Source organism: Garra rufa, chromosome 16 (genome assembly GCF_049309525.1).
Source record: "Garra rufa chromosome 16, GarRuf1.0, whole genome shotgun sequence".
NCBI lineage: Eukaryota > Metazoa > Chordata > Actinopteri > Cypriniformes > Cyprinidae > Garra > Garra rufa.
In genome coordinates this window covers 45597125-45610173 of record NC_133376.1, presented here as the reverse complement: position 1 = coordinate 45610173, position 13049 = coordinate 45597125, and positions in this window count along the sequence as shown.

The following is a 13049-nucleotide window of genomic DNA, read 5'->3' as shown; positions in this document are numbered from 1 at the left end:
TGACTTTTACATTTTGTTTGAACATTGATGTGTGTTGGCAGTTTGTGTACACAACCACCCTATAATGATAAAAATTAACCCAGTGGTATTTGTTTTTAAATCTTTAAAAGTAATATCCCCTTTTTAAAATCAGGTCATTCTCAGCTTCTTGTGGGTGTGACGACACAGACAGAGGCCCCTCCCACGATAGTTGATTGACATGAGCGCCTTACCTTAGACCCACCCTCACCGAGCTGAAACAGTCCCACTCTGATCGCCATTGTGTCGGATCAGGTGGATTGGAAGACAAGAATGCCTCTGATTGAGGATGTAATAATGAACATAGCAGTTGTTGTTTACTCCCGACATCTGAACTGCTGAAGATGCAGAGGATTTACATTACTTTAGTTTTTGAAAGGAAAGTGCCGTAATAATAATAAGTAATAGTAATAATGTGCTAGTTAGCAAGTTTTGCAGCTAAACCCGGATGAATGCGGCTAAAGTAAACATTACAGCTCATCATCCCATGACAGAGAGGGGCGGGGCAAACAGACCTCATTACCATTTAAAGGAACATGCAACAGAATGGCTCGCTCTATAAAAGGGCTGATTTTAAAGGTAAAAAGTGTGTTTTTTACTCTACCATTGAGACATTTTAACCAAAGTACATTATAGTCTGCTCATTAGGACCCTAAAGAATTATATCAACTTGTGGAAAATGGGCTCCCGATGACCCCTTTAATAAAGTCTTTAACTTTAATCATAATTTCTTACAAAAACGCATTGATTTGCAACAGTAGGCCTTTATTTAAACCTTGGAGCCATGTGAGGCACTTTTTAAAATGATGGATAGATGTGCTTTATTGGACTTGTTTTGGAGAGATAAAGCTTGGAGGAGCCAGAACCATTTTTATTATAACATTTGACTGAAAGAAGGAAATCATACACCCAGGATGCCTTGAAGGTGAGTAAATAATGGGCTTATTTTCATTTTGGGGTAAACTAACCCTTTAATATCATAATCGAAGCCATTGGCAGTGTTGGGGGTAACAAGTAACACAAGTTACGTAATAAGATTACTTTTTTCAATATCTATTAATTATCTGATTTACATCTATTTACTCGCCTCACTTGCACAAAAACAGATTCTGTATTCCTCACAATGAATAAAAACTGTGAAATGCAAACTCAGAATATTATGCAAACATGCATTACTAAATGTTAACATAAAACCATTTATATATTTAATTCCCTCAGCCTAAGGCTTATTCATTTAACTTTTGATGTGAAAGGGCAAATGTAACACAATTAGTTACTTTTTAGGGAGAAACACAATATTGTAATGCATTACTTTTAAAAGTAACTTGCACACTGGTTTGTAGCACATATGTAACCCTGGACCAGAAATATAGCATGAGTATATTTGTAGCAATAGCCAAAAATACATTGTATGGGTCAAAATTATCAATATTTATTTTAATGCCAGAAATAATATTAGGTTAAGATCATGTTCCGTGAAGATATTTAGTAAATTTCCTACCGGTAATATATCAAAATATAACTTTTGACTAATAATATGCATTGCTAAGAACTTAATTTGGACAACTCTAAAGGCGATTTTCTCAATATTTCGATTTTTTTTTTGCACCCTCAGATTCCATGAAAAGCTTATTTATTCAGCTTTCAGATGATGTAGAAATCTAAGTTTCAAAAAATGTACCCTTATGACTGGTTTTGTGGTCCAGGGTCACATACATTTAACGTTTACTGCACTGTTTAAAATAAAATGCAAACAGCAATTTACACTTACTTAATATGCAGCAGGTACTGTATAGCTGCTACAGAAAATGTAAACATGACAGTAGTTCTCAGACAGCCTTAAATGATGGACAGATGAAGAATAAAGTATTTGCCTTGTACGTGTCTGTTTGCCATCTAAATGTACTGCAGATAGAAATCACCAGACACAATATGTCTGCTCCATACTGTGATATGAGGGCTGTGTACTCACTGCATGGGAAAAAAATGTGTATCCCATTCAATTTTTATAACTATATATGCAGTAGCTACAATTTCTTTTACTTCTTTATATAAAATAAAAACATTTTTTATTCAGTCATGATAACAAAAAGAACAATAAGAACATTATAAATTTGAAATAACATATGAGGACCCTGGACCACAAAACCAGTTTTAAGTAGCATGGGTATATTTAGTAATAGCCAAAAATACATTGTATGGGTCAAAATTATTGATTTTTCTTTTATGCCAAAAATCATATTTTCTTATTAAGTAAATATCATGTTCCATGTAGATATTTTGCAGGTTTCCTACCGTAGATATACCAAAACTGATTGTTTTATTAATAATATGCATTGCTAAGAACTTCATTTAGACAACTTTAAAGGCGATTATCTTAATATTTAGATTTTTTTTTGCACCCTCAGATTCTAGATTTTCAAATAGTTCTATCAAATATTGTCCTATGCAAACAAACCATACATCAGTGAAAAGCTTATTTATTAATTGTCAAATACATTTTATAGCTTAAAATACATTTGAGTGTTTTAAATTGGCTAATTTAATACATTTTTAATGTTTTAAATGGCTTATATAACTTTTTTGCTTTTTGGAATGTTTTTCAGTCATTATCATTTTATACTGGATTTTTTTCCCTAAATGAAAGTCGATTTAAATGCACCATTAAAGGCCACTGCTTATGCCTAAATGTCCTCAGTTGACCAGCCAGGAGGGCAGCCAGATTCATAATTACTGTCAGATTCTTTCTCAGGACAGACTGCAGAAAATAAACATTAAACATATTTTTTCAGTCTGCTCTAATGGTCATCTAAAGCACAAATTCTTCAGTATCACACACCAGTTTAAATGCTTACGGCTCACTGCATGAAACAAAAAGAAGTGAGCAATATATTAAGTACAGTTTCTAAATCAAATAATTATGATGAAATTTTGTGGATTTCAGTGAAATTCATAAATTTAATGCTTAAATATAACTCATAAAACATGCACACAAAACTATCATGTTCAGACACAACCGCTTGGTGACAGGCTCAAACAAGGCTTTCCCTGTTCACACCAACGCCTTTACGAATTAATCGCTACTGTTTCAGGACTGAGCATCCACTCACTAAACTAAGACTAAGTACTGGCCAAATCCAGTCTCAAACAACTGATGCTCTATAGAATATTTGGATTTTTTCCACTTGGTGCTTTTGAAAACAGTATTTTTGTAAAGGATAAAATCTGCAGAAAAATGCCACATAGGGCATTGAAAAGGAAATTCCTTCCTTTCTCAAGATTTTGAGCCTGGAAGACGTGACTATAGAGTTAGATGCCATGCAGGTAGAGACAAGTGTAATCATGCACGCTCATCAAGGCAAGAAGCATTCAATATAGCAGAAGAACAGCAGTACAGCACACCCTGTTCTAATTAGCGTGCAAACTTCTCAACAAATGCCCAGTGTTTTCAAAGATAAGAAATAAAATGAGAATTTACTGAGATTATGCTTGAAAACATTGACATTGCTTGAAAATCATATACTCACCCTTAGGTTGTTCCTATATGAAAGTAAGGGCTCTTGAGTTATGTTCTGTGGGTTGAGTTTAGTGTTGCCATTTAGAGTTTTACTAAAAAAAACAAAAAACAAAGTGGCAAACAATAGGATTTTTTTGCAGTAATTAGAAATGGAATTTTCACTAGAGACAGTGGGAATTCTTGATACCAGAAATGGAATTTTCACTAGAGACAGTGGGAATTCTTGATATGAGAAATGGAATTTTCACTAGAGACAGTGGGAATTCTTGATATGAGAAATGGAATTTTCACTAGAGACAGTGGGAATTCTTGATCTCAGAAATAGAATTTTCACTAGAGACAGTGGGAATTCTTGATACCAGAAATGGAATTTTCACTACAGACAGTGGGAATTCTTGATACCAGAAATGGAATTTTCACTAGAGACAGTGGGAATTCTTGATACCAGAAATGGAATTTTCACTAGAGACAGTGGGAATTCTTGATATGAGAAATGGAATTTTCACTAGAGACAGTGGGAATTCTTGATATGAGAAATGGAATTTTCACTAGAGACAGTGGGAATTCTTGATAAGAGAAATGGAATTTTCACTAGAGACAGTGGGAATTCTTGATACCAGAAATGGAATTTTCACTAGAGACAGTGGGAATTCTTGATCTCAGAAATAGAATTTTCACTAGAGACAGTGGGAATTCTTGATATGAGAAATGGAATTTTCACTAGAGACAGTGGGAATTCTTGATACCAGAAATGGAATTTTCACTAGAGACAGTGGGAATTCTTGATACCAGAAATGGAACTTTCACTAGAGACAGCGGGGATTCATGATATTAGAAATGGAATTTTCACTAGAGACAGCGGGGATTCCTGATATTATAAATTGAATTTTCACTAGAGACAGTGGGAATTCTTGATGTCAGAAATAGAATTTTCACTAGAGACAGTGGGAATTCTTGATACCAGAAATGGAATTTTTACTAGTACAAATTAGTAATTAGAAATGGAATCTTCACAATAGTAACAGTGGGAATTCTTGATACCAGAAATGGAGTTTTCACTAGAGACAGTGGGAATTCTTGATCTCAGAAATAGAATTTTCACTAAAGACAGTGGGAATTCTTGATCTCAGAAATAGAATTTCACTAGAGACAGTGGGAATTCTTGATATGAGAAATGGAATTTTCACTAGAGACAGTGGGAATTCTTGATGTCAGAAATAGAATTTTCACTAGAGACAGTGGGAATTCTTGATCTCAGAAATAGAATTTTCACTAGAGACAGTGGGAATTCTTGATCTCAGAAACAGAATTTTCACTAGAGACAGTGGGAATTCTTGATACCAGAAATGGAATTTTTACTAGTACAAATTAGTAATTAGAAATGGAATCTTCACAATAGTAACAGTGGGAATTCTTGATACCAGAAATGGAGTTTTCACTAGAGACAGTGGGAATTCTTGATCTCAGAAATAGAATTTCACTAGAGACAGTGGGAATTCTTGATATGAGAAATGGAATTTTCACTAGAGACAGTGGGAATTCTTGATCTCAGAAATAGAATTTTCACTAGAGACAGTGGGAATTCTTGATCTCAGAAATAGAATTTTCACTAGAGACAGTGGGAATTCTTGATCTCAGAAATAGAATTTTCACTAGAGACAGTGGGAATTCTTGATGTCAGAAATAGAATTTTCACTAGAGACAGTGGGAATTCTTGATACCAGAAATGGAATTTTTACTAGTACAAATTAGTAATTAGAAATGGAATCTTCACAATAGTAACAGTGGGAATTCTTGATACCAGAAATGGAGTTTTCACTAGAGACAGTGGGAATTCTTGATCTCAGAAATAGAATTTTCACTAGAGACAGTGGGAATTCTTGATCTCAGAAATAGAATTTCACTAGAGACAGTGGGAATTCTTGATATGAGAAATGGAATTTTCACTAGAGACAGTGGGAATTCTTGATGTCAGAAATAGAATTTTCACTAGAGACAGTGGGAATTCTTGATCTCAGAAATAGAATTTTCACTAGAGACAGTGGGAATTCTTGATCTCAGAAATAGAATTTTCACTAGAGACAGTGGGAATTCTTGATGTCAGAAATAGAATTTTCACTAGAGACAGTGGGAATTCTTGATACCAGAAATGGAATTTTTACTAGTACAAATTAGTAATTAGAAATGGAATCTTCACAATAGTAACAGTGGGAATTCTTGATACCAGAAATGGAGTTTTCACTAGAGACAGTGGGATTTCATGATATTATAAATGGAGTTTTCACTAGAGACAGTGGGAATTCTTGATCTCAGAAATAGAATTTTCACTAGAGACAGTGGGAATTCTTGATCTCAGAAATAGAATTTTCACTAGAGACAGTGGGAATTCTTGATGTCAGAAATAGAATTTTCACTAGAGACAGTGGGAATTCTTGATACCAGAAATGGAATTTTTACTAGTACAAATTAGTAATTAGAAATGGAATCTTCACAATAGTAACAGTGGGAATTCTTGATACCAGAAATGGAGTTTTCACTAGAGACAGTGGGAATTCTTGATCTCAGAAATAGAATTTTCACTAGAGACAGTGGGAATTCTTGATCTCAGAAATAGAATTTCACTAGAGACAGTGGGAATTCTTGATATGAGAAATGGAATTTTCACTAGAGACAGTGGGAATTCTTGATGTCAGAAATAGAATTTTCACTAGAGACAGTGGGAATTCTTGATCTCAGAAATAGAATTTTCACTAGAGACAGTGGGAATTCTTGATCTCAGAAATAGAATTTTCACTAGAGACAGTGGGAATTCTTGATCTCAGAAATAGAATTTTCACTAGAGACAGTGGGAATTCTTGATGTCAGAAATAGAATTTTCACTAGAGACAGTGGGAATTCTTGATACCAGAAATGGAATTTTTACTAGTACAAATTAGTAATTAGAAATTGAATCTTCACAATAGTAACAGTGGGAATTCTTGATACCAGAAATGGAGTTTTCACTAGAGACAGTGGGATTTCATGATATTATAAATGGAGTTTTCACTAGAGACAGTGGGAATTCTTCATGTCAGCAATAGAATTTTCACTAGAGACAGTGGGAGTTCTTGATTCTTGATTTCTAGTACAAACTGATATTAGAAATGGAATTTCAGTCTATGTGTCTTACTATCAAGAAACTATGCTTCCAACTAGAGGTCAAGAGCTGTAGTTCCAACCACATAAGGTTGTGATGCTGTTTGCGAATGTTCATTTAAATCATGGTTTTAGGTAACACCGAGTCGTTGAACTATGTGTACTTTCGTGCATAGGTAAAAAATGAAACAACTGCCCTTATTTTTTTAGTCCATGAGTAAATTATAACAGGTTTGCATATTGGTTATGTGCTAAATTAGCTGTTAAAATGCTTAACAGATGGAGCCCAAACTGAAGCTAATTATGAACACTGGGGGTTGATTAAACGCTGCTTTAATTTCTGTCTTTAAATGATGTTTGGTAGGAAGACTCTATGGATTATTCATTCCATTCAGATTTCAGAAGAAAGCTGCTGAGGTGGCAACACAAGGACGTTTTTATGAGATCATATTTCCATTGTTAATATTCTTGTCATCTGCGCTGTCAAATGTTTTAAATGTCTTCTGTATCGAATGCTCCTTGTGGGGATTATTACAGAATAACTGGCCTTCGGGAATGTCATTTTAAAAATAACTGATTAAAAATGAGCCGCATTGAGATGATTGAAGTGTTGTTCGCACATTAGAGAAAATGGGGGGAAAAGGAAAGAGAAATGGGAAAGGGAAAATTAGGACTGATCATTTTGCAGTTCTCCTGTTTCGCCTGAAGTCATCTTAAATATACTTTGCGGTCCAAAAGTCTAGTGAACATTCTCATGTTCTTTTTTCTTCTACTTTTCTCTTCTGTTAAAATTAGATTTTAGATCCTAGATTTGATTCTTGCTAGATGTCCTTGAAATAAGGGCTTTTCACACTTGAAAAGTTAACCTTCGTTCATTCTAAACCCCAGTAAACAGAATCCTGGATTATTTTGCTTCACGTTTCAAACTGCTCATACAGGGTTAACAATTAATCCTGGATAATCCTGGGTTTCTCACTGTACTTTAAACCCTGGGTTAACATTCTTATTTGCATATTTGCGGCGTCAGTAGCTACGTTTCCATCCAAAGTTGCGAATTTAACTGTTTCCATCCCATGTGTTCCACTTCATGGAATTTGTGCAAAGTAACAATATCAAAAATGCAGCTGGCGGGGAAGCCTTTGGCTCTTTTTTCCCCTACAGAATAAATGACTTGCGCCTAGCATGCAGACAAATGCTGTCATGTTAAAATTTGTTTGGAGGCGGATGCCTGGTATTTGTGATCGTGTGAGACAGTTCTGGGAGGTAATTATACCAAATCATTTTGATGACAGACTATGGTTTAGGCATTTCAGAATGACTAAAACAACACTAAAACAACATTTGAGATGTATGTGATGATATCATTGAGCTGGGGTGTTTCCCAAATATATTGTTAGTCAACTAGCTGCAAGTTTCATCGTTACCAACATAGTTCAAAGACTCGTGTTTAAATGAACATTCGCAAACAGCATCACAAACTCACATGGTTGAAACTACAGCTCTTGATCTGTAGTTGGAAGCATAGTTTCTTGTTAGTAAGACCAATAGACTGAAATAAATGATGCTTTTGAAAAAAATAAATTAATGATATCAAGAATTCCCACTGTTACTAGTGAAAAGTCCATTTCTAATATCAGTTTGTACTAGTAAAAATACTGATTTCTAATTTCTGATATCAAGAAATCCCACTGTCTCTAGTGAAAATGCCATTTTTGGTATCAAGAATTCCCACTGTTACTATTGTGAAAATTTAATTTCTGATATCAAGAATTTCCATTGGTACTAGTGAAAATTCTATTCCCAACATCAAGAATTATCTGTACTAGTAAAAATTCCATTCCTGATATCAAGAATGGTTACTGTTGCTATATAGTAAAAAATCCATTCCTGATATCAGGAATTTCTACTGTTATTAATGAAAATTCAATTTACTACTGTGAAAATTCCTTTTCTGATATCTAGAATTATAATTTGTGCTAGTAAATTCAAACATCAAAAATTGTTACTAGTGAAAATTCCATTTCTGAAATCAAGATTTCCCACTGTTATAAGTGAAAATTCCATTTTTTGAAAACAATAATTATAATTTTTGCTAGTAAAAATTCAAACATCAAAAATTCAGATAGTTACTAGTGAAAATTCCATTTCTGATATCTAGAATTATTATTTGTGCTAGTAAATTCAAACATCAAAAATTTAGATTGTTACAAGCGAAATTTTTATTTCTGAAATCAAGAATTCCCACTATTACTAGTGAGAATTCCGTTTATGATATCAAGAATTCCCATTGTTACCAGTGAAAATTCCATTTCAAATATTAATTATCATTACATTCCTGATATCAAGAATTTCCACTGTTATTAGTGAAAATTCCATTTATGATATCTAGAATTATAATTTATGCTAGTAAAAATTCAAACATCTAAAATTTAGATAGTTACTAGTGAAAATGTCATTTCTGATATCATGAATTCCTATAGTTATTAATGAAAATTCCATGTATGATATCAAGAATTCCCACTGTTACTACTGTGAAAATTCAATTTATGACATCATAAATTATATAATTTATGCAAAAAATTCAAACATCAAAAATTCAGATTGTTAGTAGTGAAAATTCCATTTCTGATCTAATGAATCCCCATTGTTAATAGTGAAAAATTCCATTTCCAATATTAAGAATTATTATTTGTAAAAATGCCATTCTTTATATAAAGAATTCCCACTGTTACTACTGTGAAAATTCCATTTCTGATATCAAGAATTATCATTTGTGCTAGTAATAATTCAAACATCAAAAAATCACATTGTTACTGGTGAAAATTCCATTTCTGATATCAAGAACTGAATTTTTTACTAGTGAAAATTCTATTTCTGATATCAAGAATTATAATTTATGCTAGTAAAAATTTAAACATCAAAAATTCACTTTGTTACTAGTGAAAATTCCAATTCCAATATTACGAATTATTATTTGTAAAAAAATCCATTCCTGATATCAGGAATTTCTACTGTTATTAATGAAAATTCAATTTATGATATCAAGAATTCCCACTGTTACTACTGTGAAAATTCCATTTTTTGAAATCAATAATTATAATTTATGCTAGTAAAAATTCAAACATCTAAAATTTAGATAGTTACTAGTGAAAATTTCATTTCTGATATCATGAATTCCTATAGTTATTAATGAAAATTCCATGTATGATATCAAGAATTCCCACTGTTACTACTGTGAAAATTCAATTTATGACATCATGAATTATATAATTTATGCAAAAAATTCAAACATCAAAAATTCAGATTGTTAGTAGTGAAAATTCCATTTCTGATCTAATGAATCCCCATTGTTAATAGTGAAAAATTCCATTTCCAATATTAAGAATTATTATTTGTAAAAATGCCATTCTTTATATCAAGATTTCCCACTGTTACTATTGTGAAAATTCCATTTCTGATATCAAGAATTATCATTTGTGCTCGTAATAATTCAAACATCAAAAATTCACATTGTTACTGGTGAAAATTCCATTTCTGATATCAAGAACTGAAATTTTTACTAGTGAAAATTCTATTTCTGATATCAAGAATTATAATTTATGCTAGTAAAAATTTAAACATCAAAAATTCACTTTGTTACTAGTGAAAATTCCAATTCCAATATTACGAATTATTATTTGTAAAAATTCCATTCTTGATATCAAGAATTCCTACTGTTATTAATGAAAAATGAATTTATGATATCAAGAATTCCCACTGTTACTACTGTGAACATTCCATTTCTGATACCAAGAATTGTGATTAGTAGTAAAAATCCAAAGCATGTGAATATGAGGCACACAATTATTTGTTGCTAAACATCTAGCAGTAGCATTCTAACGCCTCATTGTTTCACACTGTTTGCTGGTTTTCATAACCCCGCTTCTAAATGACAAGTGTGAACATACTTTACCAAACTCAAAATCAGGGTTTAAAACAACAATAACCCAGGGTTAAGCGAAGTGTAAAAAGCCCTCAATCCGAGCAAACACTTACAACTCACCATATTGTAAAAATTAAAACATCTACATATAAAAATCACCCTTCAACTTAATGTCAGAATGCTGACTATCAACATTAAGGACAATATTATGATGCCAGCTAGACAAGCCCTTCATGTGTGTGTCTCATTTTATCAGTTTAAGTACAACTTGAACATAATTCTAGGGCTTCATCTAGCCTTTAAAGTACACGTCACCAGGTCACCTTCAGCAGCAGATCTAGACCAACCACTAACAAGCCTTCCCGCTGACAGCCTCTCACGCCCACACCGCTGCATTCTCATCCAGTTAGTCCAGCACACAATCATGACGTGCTCACTATTCTGTCCATTTGCTCCATCTGTCAGCTTACCATTATCGTCTTCCTGAATCGATGCCCAGATGTTTTCTCTCCACGTCTATCTGTCCAAGTCATCTGTGGAGAAAAGGAAATAAGGCATACAGAGGAGGCGCTATTGTATTTTGGCTAGTGCACACTATTGCCTTCTGCTCCTTTAGCCATACAGAGTTCCCACCACGACACATTTTGTACTTTAATACCTCAACATCTCTTCACTCTCTGATAAGATGGCCACTTTATAGTCACAGATTACATCTAATCCTATACTGAAAAGGATTTGCAGCATCACTGACAGTGCTGTTAAATCCATGGCTTAATCTGCGTATAGCAAGCCACAGTTTATGGATATAAATACAGTCTGAACACTCCACAGGCAGCTAGAATTTTGTTAAATTCATGTACCAACTTAATTTGTGGACCTCATCCGGGTGACTGAAACCTACTGAAAGAAAGTGAAGTTATTTCACGTGATCTATATCTGTTTCATGTACAGGTCCTGATATAGGTCCTATAGCAAGCTGTTTTGACTTTTAATCATGGATTGTTCATTTTTGATATCAACAATTCAGTTTTCACTAGTTAAAATGATAAAGCTTTTTACTTTAACTAGTAAAAATGTGAATTCTTGATATCAACAATGACACCATCACGCACAGAAATTAAATTCTTACCTTTGTACGTATTGTGAGTGCTAATGTCATTGCGGATATCAAGAATTACCATTTGTACTAGTAAAAATTAAATTCCTGATATCAAGAATTCCCAGTGTTACTAGTGAAAATTCCATTTCTGATATCAAGAATTAAAATTTTTGCTGGTAAAAATTCAAACATTAAAATTCAGATTGTTACTAGTGAAAATTCCATTCTATCAAGAATTCCCACTAGTGAAAATTTCTGATATCGACAATTATCATAAGTACTAGTTAAAATTCCATTCCTGATATCAAGAATGATCATTTGTACTAGTAAAAATTCAATTTCTGATATCAAGAATTCCCACTGCTACTAGTGAAAATCCCATTTCCGATATCAAGAATTAAAATTTGTGCTGGTAAAAATTCTAACATTAAAATTGAGATTGTTACTAGTGAAAATTCAATTCCGGATATCAAGAAATTCCCAGTTACGAATGAAAATTCCATTTCTGATATCGAGAATGATCATTTACACTAGTCAAAATTCCATTCTTGATATTGAAAATTCCCAGTTACTAGTGAAAATTCCATTCTGATATCAAGAATGATCATTTGCACTAGTCAAAATTCCATTCTTGGTATCGAAAATTCCCATTTACTAGTGAAAATTCCATTCCTGATATCAAGAATTCCCATTTACAAGTGAAAATTTCATTTCTGATATCACGAATGATCATTTAAACTAGTCAAAATTCCATTCTTGATATCGAAAATTTCCAGTTACTAGTGAAAATTACATTCCTGATATCAAGAATTCCCATTTACTAGTGAAAATGTTATTTCTGATATCAAGAATGATCATTTGCACCAGTCAAAATTCCATTTTTGATCTAGAAAATTCCCAGTTACTAGTGAAAATTCCATTCCTTGTTATCAAGAATTCCCATTTACAAGTGAAAATTTCATTTCTGATATCACGAATGATCATTTAAACTAGTCAAAATTCCATTCTTGATATCGAAAATTTCCAGTTACTAGTGAAAATTACATTCCTGATATCAAGAATTCCCATTTACTATTGAAAATTTTATTTCTGATATCACGAATGATCATTTGCACAAGTCAAAATTCCATTCTTGATAAAGCGAAAATTCCCAGTTACTAGTGAAAATTTCATTCCTGATATCAAGAATTCCCATTTACTAGTGAAAATGTTATTTCTGATATCAAGAATGATCATTTGCACCAGTCAAAATTCCATTCTTGATATCGAAAATTCCCAGTTACTAGTGAAAATTCCATTCCTGATATCAAGAATTCCCATTTACTAGTGAAAATTTTATTTCTGATATCAAGAATGAT